The following is an 11891-nucleotide window of genomic DNA, read 5'->3' as shown; positions in this document are numbered from 1 at the left end:
CTATCGCGAAGGGCGCGCGTGCGAGAAACGGACGCGCGTTAACACGAACAAAAGAAACGCAAATACGCACACACAAACACATAAAACGTTCATACTCAGTATAAAAACAGGCGATATACCTTGGTACACGCAAACACGCATACACATGTATACACGTGAACAGACAGACAGACAGCTAGACAAACATTCAGAGACAAATTAGACAGTCGCATAAAACACAACACGAGAGACTATGAAATATCGAGTTCTGATATTTTTCTCGTGAATGGGTGGGTGGGGGTGAGGGGGTACTGGTGATGGTGGTGGTGGTGATGGTGATGGTGGTGGTGTCGAAAAGAAAAAGAGGGAGAGAGTGAGAAGGCGAAGAAAGGAAATAAATAAAAAAAACAAAGAAAGAAAGAAAGAAAGAAAGAAAGAAAGAAAGAAAGAAATAAAGAGGAAGATGGGGAAACAACGCGGCTACGTACGTGCGCGTGTACGCTATAAACTGAGCGGTTTTGGCGTTTTGAGTTTCGAGTACGGGAGATTGCGTGATAGAGTAACCGAACCTCGCTACTAGCTGTTCCTAAAATCAACAATTTTGAATGAGTGATGAGCGCGTGCGGATGCGTATATATATATATATATGTATGAATTAAAAATAATAACAAAAAAGTAAGAACGAATGTGGGGGGAAGGAGATCGATTAAGAAAAAGAAAAAAAAATGAAAAAGAAGAAAAAAAGATAGGGAGGGAGGAAGGAAGGGAGGAAAGGAAGGAAGGAAGGAAGGAAGGAAGGAAAGATAAATAAGGAAGAAACTGAAAAAGAAAAAGAGAAGATAGAAAAGGAGGGAGGATTAATTATATAATACAAGAGAGAGAGAGAAAAAAAAACATTGCGATTATCCTATTATTGCGTTGCCTGACTTAAACATAAGCGTGGTGTTAAGCGACGCATATCTAATCATCCTCGTGGCCAATCCTCGAACGCGAATCGATTCTCCATTTTCTTTCTCGAGATCACGAGTCTCATTCATGGATTTTCAATCGTCGATTTGATTATACGTTCGTCGATAAATAGGCTGCGAGGACGATCTGAGGCGTCGTCGAGCTCCGACGACGATATAAAATCTTTTTTACTTTTTTTTTTCCTTCGTCTTTCTAATCTCTGTTGAGTTTCTATTGAAATGTGTTAAATCCGGCTATTTGTATTATTAATCCGATTGGTTGCTTGTACATGAATATTGCGATAACTATTATTATTATTATTATTATTATTATTATTATTATTATTATTATTATTATTATTATTGTAATGACTACTACTACTTGTACTACTACTACTATTACTACTACTACTACTACTACTATTATTATTATTATTATTATTATTATTATTATTATTACTATTATTATTATTATTATTATTATTATTGCTATTGTCATTATTATTACAATATTATTACCGCTATATATATATATCAACAGGGATATATATACATATATATATATTAATTGCGAAACGATTGCGAATCATTGCCGGCCGAGTCGCAATTTATAGATGTAGCAAGGAGAGCAATCGATTATCTGTTTGACGAGAGCGACGAATTTTTGATTGAATATTTAAATTAATGATAAACAAATGGAAAAGAAAAAAAAAGATTCCATAGATCGACAAAAAAAAAGAAAAAAGATAAAAATACACGAACAAACGAACACGAACGAACACACATAGAGACACACGGACACATATACGCACGCACGCAGCAAATACATACCTACGCGTAAGAACACGCGCGCACACATAAAAAAAAAAACTCCACACTAACACAGACAGACACGAACACGCGCGCAAGAAACACGATGCAGAATTAATAGCGGATACTAGTTGATAAACGATAGTGATTAATTCTTGTGAGAGATTGCCATGTGTATATCTATATGTACTCACTAAAATCGGGTCAAAGAAACCCCCGGTAAGGCTCGCGACGAGAGAGTTAGCCTTTTTTCGCCGAGAGACTTTGCGAAAGCGACTTTGTAAACGGGGGTTTAAGCACTCGAGAAAACGCCGGCCCAAGAATCCCGACGACGTTGGTGTCCGTGACTGCTTTGTCGTTCTGTTTTAAATTACTACCTCTCTCTCTCTCTCTCTCTTATTCTCTTCTCTCTCACGCTCTCTCTTTCTTACTCTTTCTTTCTCATCGTCTCTCTAAATATTCGTGTAACGCGTAATACATATATCGATTCGGAAATTCAAAACAAAAATTAAAAAAATAAAAGAAAGAAAGAACGAAAGAGAGAGAAAGAGAAAAAGATATATATATATATATATATGTATATCTTATAAAGAGAGATAGAGTGGGGGGGGATAGAGAGAGAGAGAGAGAGAGAGAGAGAAAGAGAGATTAGAAAGAGAGATAAACGAGAGAAACGAGTTTCCGTTCGTCGTAAAATGAAAAAAATGATGACTATGACAAGATTAAAGATTAAAAAAAAAAGAGCAAAACAAAGAGAGAAAGAGAGAGAAAAGAAAGAAAGAAATGCATGTGCATAGTTCAAGACATATACATACTTACAAGGGGAAAAAAAGAGAAAAAAAGGAAAAGAAAAGAATAGAAAAGAAAAGGATAAAAAGACAAAGAAACACACTCATAAACCTTTCCTCTACCCCTTTTTCTCCTCCTCCTCATCCTCCTCCTCCTTCTTCTCCATCTCCTCATCCATCTACACCTCCCTTCTCTATACATACCTACAAAACATAAATATGCAATACCTGATAATACCTGAGTATCAACAAAAACAAATTATAAGAAAAGAAAAGAAAGATAGAAAAATAAAGAGAAGAAAAGAAAAGAAAAGAAAAGAAAAGAAAACAAACACAAAAAAACGATCGGTCCTATGCTCGTCGATACGATTAATCGATATCATGAAAAAATTTTCCAAATTTATTACAAAGTTTAACACGAAATATCAACTTCCGTTTATGTATCTCCGGAAGGCGTCCATGTCCTTTTTGATTTTTTTCTAAACGTTCTGAGTTACGTGGCAGGAAAAGAAATGACGAAAATATTTTTACGAACGAGTAAACCGAAAGAAAAAGAAAAAAAGAGACGAAAGAGAGAGAGAGAGAGAGAGAGAGAGAGAAAGGAGAAGAGAAAGATACAGAGAGAAAAAAAGAGAGAGAGAGAGGAAAAGAAGATGGGCGTCTTCGATCGTCCACGGCGCGATTCAAGCTTCGATATCCTATAAACTTACGATAGAGAGTCATAAAGTTGCTATTAGAGTTATAAAGTTCACCGTAGATTCTCGATGTAAGGTCCTACGAAGGCCAAAAGGGTCGCGTTCTTTCAAGGACACGTTGAATATTCCCAATAAATCTAAATCTGTCTCTCTTTCTCTCTCTCTCTCTCTCTCTTTCTGTCTTTCTGTCTTTCTGTCTTTCTGTCTCTCCCTTTCTTTCTCTTTCTCTCTCTCTCTCTCTCTCTCTCTCTCTCTCTCTCTCTCTGTCTCTCGCGAATAAACGCAATATCTCTCTTTTACTCTCATTCTTTTTCGGTCTAATTTCAAAATTCTCAATTTACTTTCGATTCTCGTAAATTTTGACAAAATGATAAAATAATTTTTCGATCGGGTTATGAGGTTGAGAAAAGAAAAGGATAGAAAAAAAAATTGATTGATAAAATCGAATAAAAAAGAGAAGAGAAAGAACAGGATAGGTGGGTGGTTGGGAGGGAGAAGTTAAGGGAAAAACAAAAAAAGATTATTGTCAACAATTTCAAAAGAGATAACGATAACGTATCGACGGGCCGTGTGCCGTTGACTGTGTGTACCTGTGTACGTGTTAAAAAGATTTAATTCACGAAAGAACGAGAGAAAGAAAGAGAGTATAAGGATTGTCAAACAAAAACAGAAAAATGAGAAAGAGAGAAGAAGTTGGTCGAAGGGAAAAAAGAAAAAAGAAAAAGCAGAGGGAAAGAAAGGAATTAATAAATAAATAAATAATAAAAGATTTAAATAAAGGATTGAGAAAGGTGAAAAAGAAAAGAACGGAAGCGATCTGACGCCATCGTCGTACGGTCGACAGGTACGGTGCAATCATGTTCCTATTAGGTTTCATATCTAAGCGAGTAAATAATTATACCAGTAAATATAATGATAATGATGAAGGATACGATGATATTATATATATATTATTGGATATATATATATATATTATTGGATATATATATATATAGATATATATATATATATATACATACGATATAATTATAATAGTATGTAGTCTGTGACACTACAAAAAAGTTTCTCCTCTCCCTCTATCCCACCTTCCTTGAGATCGAATGAAAGAAAGAATGAGAGAAAATGAAATGAAATGAAAAGAATAGAAAGAATACAAGCGTTTTTTCCCTTTATATGCATGCATATATATATATATATATATATATATATATATATATATATATATGTATATGTATGTATGTACGAATACCAAACATTTATTCTTCCTTCTCCCTCATCCCTCGTCATTCTTATTCACGATGAAATCTTCGAAGAAAGTTTTGTTATTATCGTTCTTTTTTCTTATCTTTTATCAATTTATTTATTTATTTTATAAAGTATGTTCGACGAACATATTACACTGGTCGAAGCATCGATAACTTTAATTATTGATTTTCATATTAAAAAAAAGAAAATGTATATATATACATATTCATACACCTATACAAATTTAAGATTGATTTTATTCGTAACTCTTCTGTTAATAAATGATCAGATTATGTTTAGTCGAAAGGGCAATTGTGAATTTCGATCAATCGAAATCAATATGAAATATCTCGTTTCCGTGATTTGGCAAAATTCAAAGTAGATTATATATATATATATATATAGTCATATATATATATATATACATATATATAAATATATATACATACACAATGATGGTACGTGGATCAGGACGACCTTACGGGCGAATGAATTTTCATACGCGAACGCCGCTCGATTACATTCGGATTTCGTTTTATTTCCGGACGAAGAGAGAGACGCTTCCATTTCCACGAGAGAGACCAACCACTGCTCCGTTGATGGGGATATTAGTTCGGATAACGATTTGCATAGAAACGCGAAGCACGGTCGTTCGAACTACCGATGATGTCGAACTCTCGCAATAACGTTGATTCTATCTGGCTTTATCACGATCCTGAGCATTCTTTTGTATTATAATATAGCCAAGTGAATATACGTGAATTATATACACATATATGTATGTGTATGTGTGTGTGTATACGATATATATGTATATATATTTATATATGTACACCAATCGATATATGTACTCTCATTTGAATTCTGATTACTTCTCTTAAAATTTCTAATCTCATCGAATTACATACGAGTACGTCGATCGATCGATAAGTTTTTTTCTTTTTCTTTTTTTTTTCTTTCTTTCTTTTTTTTTTTTTTTGTTTTTTTGATTTCAATCCGATTTCGCATCACATCACGAAACATTTTTAAATTAATCGAAATTTTCTCACCGATGATAATTTCTTTCTTCCTTTTTCCTATATAATTTTCTTTTATTCGAACGATCATTATTCCAGTCGAATTATTCGACCTTCTTTTTAATATTATTTCGAACGAGATCATCGAGGAGAAGGAACATCTGCGAAGAATTGACGTTAGACAATATGGTAAGTATTAGATTTTTATCCAATGAATACCTGTCTTGATGATATTTAATATTGATTAAAAAATAAAAAAAAAGAAGAAAGAAAAAAACGGAAAAGTATGATTATACTTATCTATACAAATTATATGGATAATAAATAAAATTGAAATGGAAAAGAATTAGTTGATAAAATGCTTACAATTAGTGATAGACGTCGATCTAGCGAGACGTTCACTATGCTTCACGACCTTATTGCGACTGAGACATTTAAACAAAACGAAAGGAATATACGTATCTATATTGAACTGAAGAAATCAAAACAAGCCATAATCATCGACGGTAAACATTAACTACGAGTATTTTCAAATAGTAAGTATGAACTTTTACATTTTTAACGTATATCTAAACGTATATCTAATAAATTAATAATATACAAATAAATATATATATATATATATATTACATAATTTTTTTTAAATAATATATTCGAAAAACAAACGTTTCATTAAAGTTCACCTTTTGTTATATAAAGATAAAATCATTTCGACGAGTATTATTCCTTCATCTTGCTTAATATCCCTATTGTATAATATAAAAATAGTAATTGAACAAAATAAGAATTACAAAATACGGGACTCATTCTTCGATAAATAAATACGCCGTATTACGTATACAATATATTGTATATTGTACAATTAGAAAATTTCTCGATATCGCAATTAACGGGATAATAAATTAATAATATATAAATATATATATATATATATACACATATTAATTAATTTTGTTTTAAACGTACAATTAAAAAGAATTTATGCTCTTCTATATACACGTGAAAATGATTCCAACGACTATTACTCCTTTCTCTTCCGTTCTATTCATGTTTTATAATATAAAAATAATAGTTAAAAAGAAAAAAAAAAAGAAAAAAAGAAAGCAAAGAAAATAAGAAGAATATAAGACTCATTTTTTAATAAGTAAATAAATCATATTGAATGTACAATATACATCGAACATATAGGAAGTTATTCGATCTAGCGATTAATGGAGAAACAGAGTATAATAGCCAAAGGGCAGATTCCTAATAGGGGACAATGGCGTGTCCTCGCAAAGCCGATAGACTTGCGACATAATAACGTCATAACGACGTTATTCGCGATCCATTTAATGCGACCAGGCAAATAATAGTACGATTATACTCGATAGGAATAAATAGGATTGTTGGCTTTGATGACTATAATTGACAATCGTATCTTTTACATATTCCATATATTGATCGGTCTTTCTCATTTATAAATATAAACGTTTATTTTTTTTCTTTCATTTGTATTTTTTAATTATGGTTAGTTAGAGGGACGTACTCGTCGTACGAGGTAGGTATAAAATTTATCCAAAGAAATTCCATTGGACAATTTAACGACGCCGTATATTCTTGAAAGAAAAATATGAACCTCTCTCTCTCTCTCTCTCTCTCTCTCTCTCTCTCTCTCTCTCTCTCTCTCTCTCTTTCTATTTCTCTATCTATCTTTCTTTCTGTCATGCGTTATATGGCGAGAAAAATAATAAAAGAAACGAAGAGGAACAGAAAAAGAAAAAAAGAAAGAGAGAGAGAGAGAGAGAGAGAAAATGAAAACAATAATGTCATGGCAAAAGTAATATCGCGTATTCCCAAGGAAATTCGCACATAATGCGTCCAACTTAACTTTCATTTCTTTACACTCTGAAGCAAAGAATGAGAAAGGAAAAAAGAATAAAAAAAGAAAAAAAAGAAGGAAGGGAAAAGAAGAAAATCTTTCGCCAAAAATACTATAAGAATGTTCGTGGCTTGTTCGAGTTGTACATAAAAAAAAAAAAGACAAAAAAAAAAGAAGAAGAAGAAAATAATAACAATAAGTAAAATGTAAAAACTATTCGATCGTTCGCAAGAAAAGAAATATATATGAAGATTACTTTCCCCTTGAAATAATTTCGTTGTTATCATGTCCGTCCACAATTTTCAATTCATATACATATATATATATATATACATACATATATACATATATATATATGAATGTGTATGTATACCTAATCCGAAAATTCTTCGATGTGGGAAAGGAATAGAGTACCTAGTAATAAAAAACGATGAAATTCGAAGAGAAGGTAGAAGGTATCGTTTAGAGAAGAAGGAGGAGGAGGTAGAGAAGGAGAAGAAGAAGAAGAAGAAGAAAAAGAAGAAGTAGAAAAAGAGTCAGGGTTGATGGAGTTTGGAGGGGATGTGACCCTAGCCTCGATGGATCTTCGCGAAGGTGGAATTTTAGTATGTAGATAGGTGTGTGGGTAGACACGCGTGTTTGTATAAGTCGAGGAAAAGATAGCAGGAAAGAGTGATATGTATCCCTCTACACATATATATATATAGGTATATATGCGTGTATCTAAGAGAGAAAGAGAGAGAGAGAGAGAGAGAGAGAGAGAGAGAGAGAAATTCAGTCACCCACAGCCACCCTCGAAGAGTGTTTGCTCGCGAGATGGAACGCAAATTAGGTTTGGACGGGGATCGAACTCCGCTCGTATCGAAATAAAGGCGGTACGTAAAATATACGGCAGCCGTAACCTTTCCTATAGAGAGAGGGTGGGATAGGGTGGTTGGGTTGGTAGGGTTTGGGTGATGGGCGGAGTTGGTGGGAGAAGACAGCACCCTCAACTTTAAGGCCTTATTCTCACTGAGGAAACGAACGAGACAGGTCGTCTTCTTATGCTAACTCCTATCTTCCTCTACTCTTCCACGAAATTTGTCTGGAGTGAAAAAAAGAAAAGAGAGAGAGAGAGAGAGAGAGAGAGAACACGTCCGATTTCCAAGCGAATGCGATCTCGTTCAATTTCTATCTTAATTTATCAATAGTTATCGGAGAGATAAAAAACGTAAGAAATGTTACAACGATGTTACAATAAAGATTCTCCTTGAGATTGGTTATTTCAGACGATTAGACGTACGTATATCGAAATATTCATGTCGTGTCAATTACATGAAAAAAAAAAAAAAGAGAGAGAAAGAAAAGAAGGAAAAAAGAAGGAAGAAGAAAAGAAGAAGAATAAAAGTTATATAAACTTTAATCAAATCGCTTTTAAACAACGATATACTCGATCAGTGTATCTACTACATATTTCGACTCGATAAGACCGCATATAAGTCTGTTACATCTATAGATTTATATATACATACATATATATATATATATATAAACATATGTGTATGTATATATATATATATACATTTATATATTATACCTATATGTACATATAAGTATAGTATATCCGCAGTTACCAGGAGGTCGTATCTTCTCGTTAGCCGCGCGACGAAGCTACCCAACTCGGTAGAGTCACGTTTTTAATTTCTGCCGGCTTGGCTTTAGTTCATTTTCACACCCTTACCCCTTCCCACCGCTGTCCCCTCTCTCTCCTACCCCTACCCTTCACCTCTGGCCTATACTGCTCTTGCTGCTGCTGTTGCTGTTACTGTTGATGCTGTTACTGGTACTGGTACTGGTACTGATGTTGATGCTGATGCTGGTGCTAGTGCTGGTGCTGTTAATGCTGCCGCTGCCAAAGACTCGTACACGATGGCGAAACGTAACGATACCGGTCTCTCCTCTCCCAGTCCCCATATACAATACCTCTACGTACATACCTACATATGTGTGTCTAATAAGTAAATAATAACTCGTTCCGCCACATAACTCCTGCTACTCTGAGAATCATCGTATAGGGGAAAAGGGATCCTCCTCCGCGCTCGTCGCCGTAATTAATATGAATTCCCTTGGACAGGACGATGGTACTACATACATAGGGCGCATCACCGGATCGTTTACCGTGAAGAATGATCTCATAAAGAGGCGTAAAGTTCTCGTCTTAAGAAGAAGAAAAAGAAGAAGAAGAAGGAGTACCTTACTTCTCTTTGCGATTCTCTTCTTCGTATCGAATTCTCAACGCTGTTTTTGATTCAAAGCTCTTTAATGATTCGAGATGATAAAGAAGATGGAAGAAAGTAGGAAGAAAGAAGAATACGATAAGAAAGGAAACAAAAAAGAAATTACTATATAATTGATAAGTAAATAAATTTTCGTTATATATTTTTATTGGAATGATATTTATACGAAGGCTTATCTTTATCATAGACTTCTGTATCTTCTAATTATACAAATTATATTTTTAATATAAGATTAAATATAGAATAATCGAATATATTATTCATAATAAGTATAATAGATCTTCGGAAGATTAGTACAGTATAATTGTATCCAATACTTTATCGGTAATAAATATATCTGAGAAAAAAATATTTTTTCAATTTTTTTCAAGTTAACAGGGCGATTGTTAGAAAGAGAACAAAGGAGAGTAAGAAAGTAAGAGAAAGGGAGAGAGAGAGAGAGAGAGAGAGAGAGAGAGAGAGAGAGAAAAGAAAAATAGAGAGAGAAAGATAGATTTTATAATAGTGAAAAGCAGCATATTGCGCGTGAGACCCACTAGATAATACCAAGTATGCATACGAAGAGGAAAATAAAACGTAGGTGAATAAGGGTTGGCAGAGGTATCTTCTGGCATGTATGAATACGTAGACGTATAGCACGGAAGTGGAAGATCGGCCGGATAGGATGCGAAGCAAGAAAGAAAGGGAAGAAGAAGAAGAAGAAAAAGGGTAAGAAAAAGAAGAGAAGTAGATGTGAAACGGGAAGAGGAATGAAAAGACGAAGTGGGGAAAGGGTGTACTAGGGTGGGAGTTGAGATAGGGAGTAGGGTGAGGAGTGGGGGGTTAAGAGGGTGGAGACGAGTGCGCCCACCCTTCATCCTTGTTAAGATGCATGTGTTTGCCTTTAATACATTTTTCGACTATGTTGACCCAGGCGGATTTTCGAAGCGCGTTTCCGAGCCAACGAGAGCTATAGGGTGCCGCTAAAATATTCACCTTGTCAGAAGCTGCCCGCAAAATGTGGCCGGCAATTTCCGCCGTGCCAAACTCAAAGCATGCGAGTAAAAGCAAGCGAGACAGTACAACCGAGGCAGAGCAAGCGAAACAAGCGAGACAGAAAGAGAAAGAGAGAGAGAGAGAAAGAGAGAGAATCCTTTGGGATATCTTTCGCTTTGTCCTCCTGTACAGACAAAATTTATCGCACGTAGCCAACACGTTGCTCCTATTCGAGTGTGATAAACCTTTGGAAATCAAAAGATAAACGTATGTATGTAGTACGTTATATAGTCTTCCTGGGAAGAAAGAGATAACACGCTCGCTAGCGAGAAAGAGAAAGAGAGAGAGAGAGAGAAGGTGGGATGAAGAAGGAGGAGGAGTGAAAGGGATACAGTTTGTCCTTATCCTTTAGACTTCCTCCAAGGTATAAGAGTAACTTTAGGTAAGATTAAAATAACACGTCGATCGTTTGAATTCGATGGAACTGCAATTTCCAAAATAGCTTCTTTTACTATCGTCTTTTTCACAATGGCCGGTCTATCTCAAGGACGATTTCACGTAGTGTTAACTTACCTCTCTGTCTCTCTCTCTTTCTTTCTTCTGCTCCTTCGAAACGTCATCGTACGAAGATCCAAAAAGAGTAGGATTCAAAGAGAACTAGCACGTTGAAATCATTCGCGGAGGTCTCCTTATCTTCGGTAGTTCGACGAATAAAGGAAAGTAGAAATCGACAATTCCTCTCGTTTCGGGTTCCGTCTTCGTCCTTCTAACTTCCTTTACCTCTCATCCTCCCCCCTCCGTTCTTAACACACTCACGCTCGATAGGTAAAACAGGATGAAGATAGAAGAAATACATAGATAGAATGAGATAGAAAAAGAGAGAGAGATAGCACAGAGTAAATCTTCTAGGCAAAGAAAGAGGAAGTAGAAAAGTAGTAGTAGAAGAAGTAGAAGAAGAAGAAGAAGAAGAAGAAGAATAAGAAGAAGAAGAAGAAGAATAAGAAGAAGAATAAGAAGAAGAAAGAGAAGAAGGAGAAGAAGGAGAAGAGAAGGAAGAGGAGGAGGAGGAGGAAGGAAAAACTACCGCACGATGTTTGTCCAAGAAGGAGGGTGTGCAGGAAAAAGAAGGGTGAAGGAGGGGTTACGGTCACCCCCTGACGAACACTCACGTAGGTGGTGGCTGTCACGGAAGAGAAGAAGACTGTATGTGTCTTTCTGTATGTGTGTAGGTAACAGAGAGAAAGAGAGAGAGAGAGAGGGGTGCGAGGGTCTCTCTTAGAGCATTTCAATATATAGCGA

Source organism: Vespula pensylvanica, chromosome 4 (assembly GCF_014466175.1).
Source record: "Vespula pensylvanica isolate Volc-1 chromosome 4, ASM1446617v1, whole genome shotgun sequence".
Classification (NCBI taxonomy): domain Eukaryota; kingdom Metazoa; phylum Arthropoda; class Insecta; order Hymenoptera; family Vespidae; genus Vespula; species Vespula pensylvanica.
The sequence above is the reverse complement of the archived record's forward strand: the minus strand, read 5'-3'. Positions refer to the sequence as shown.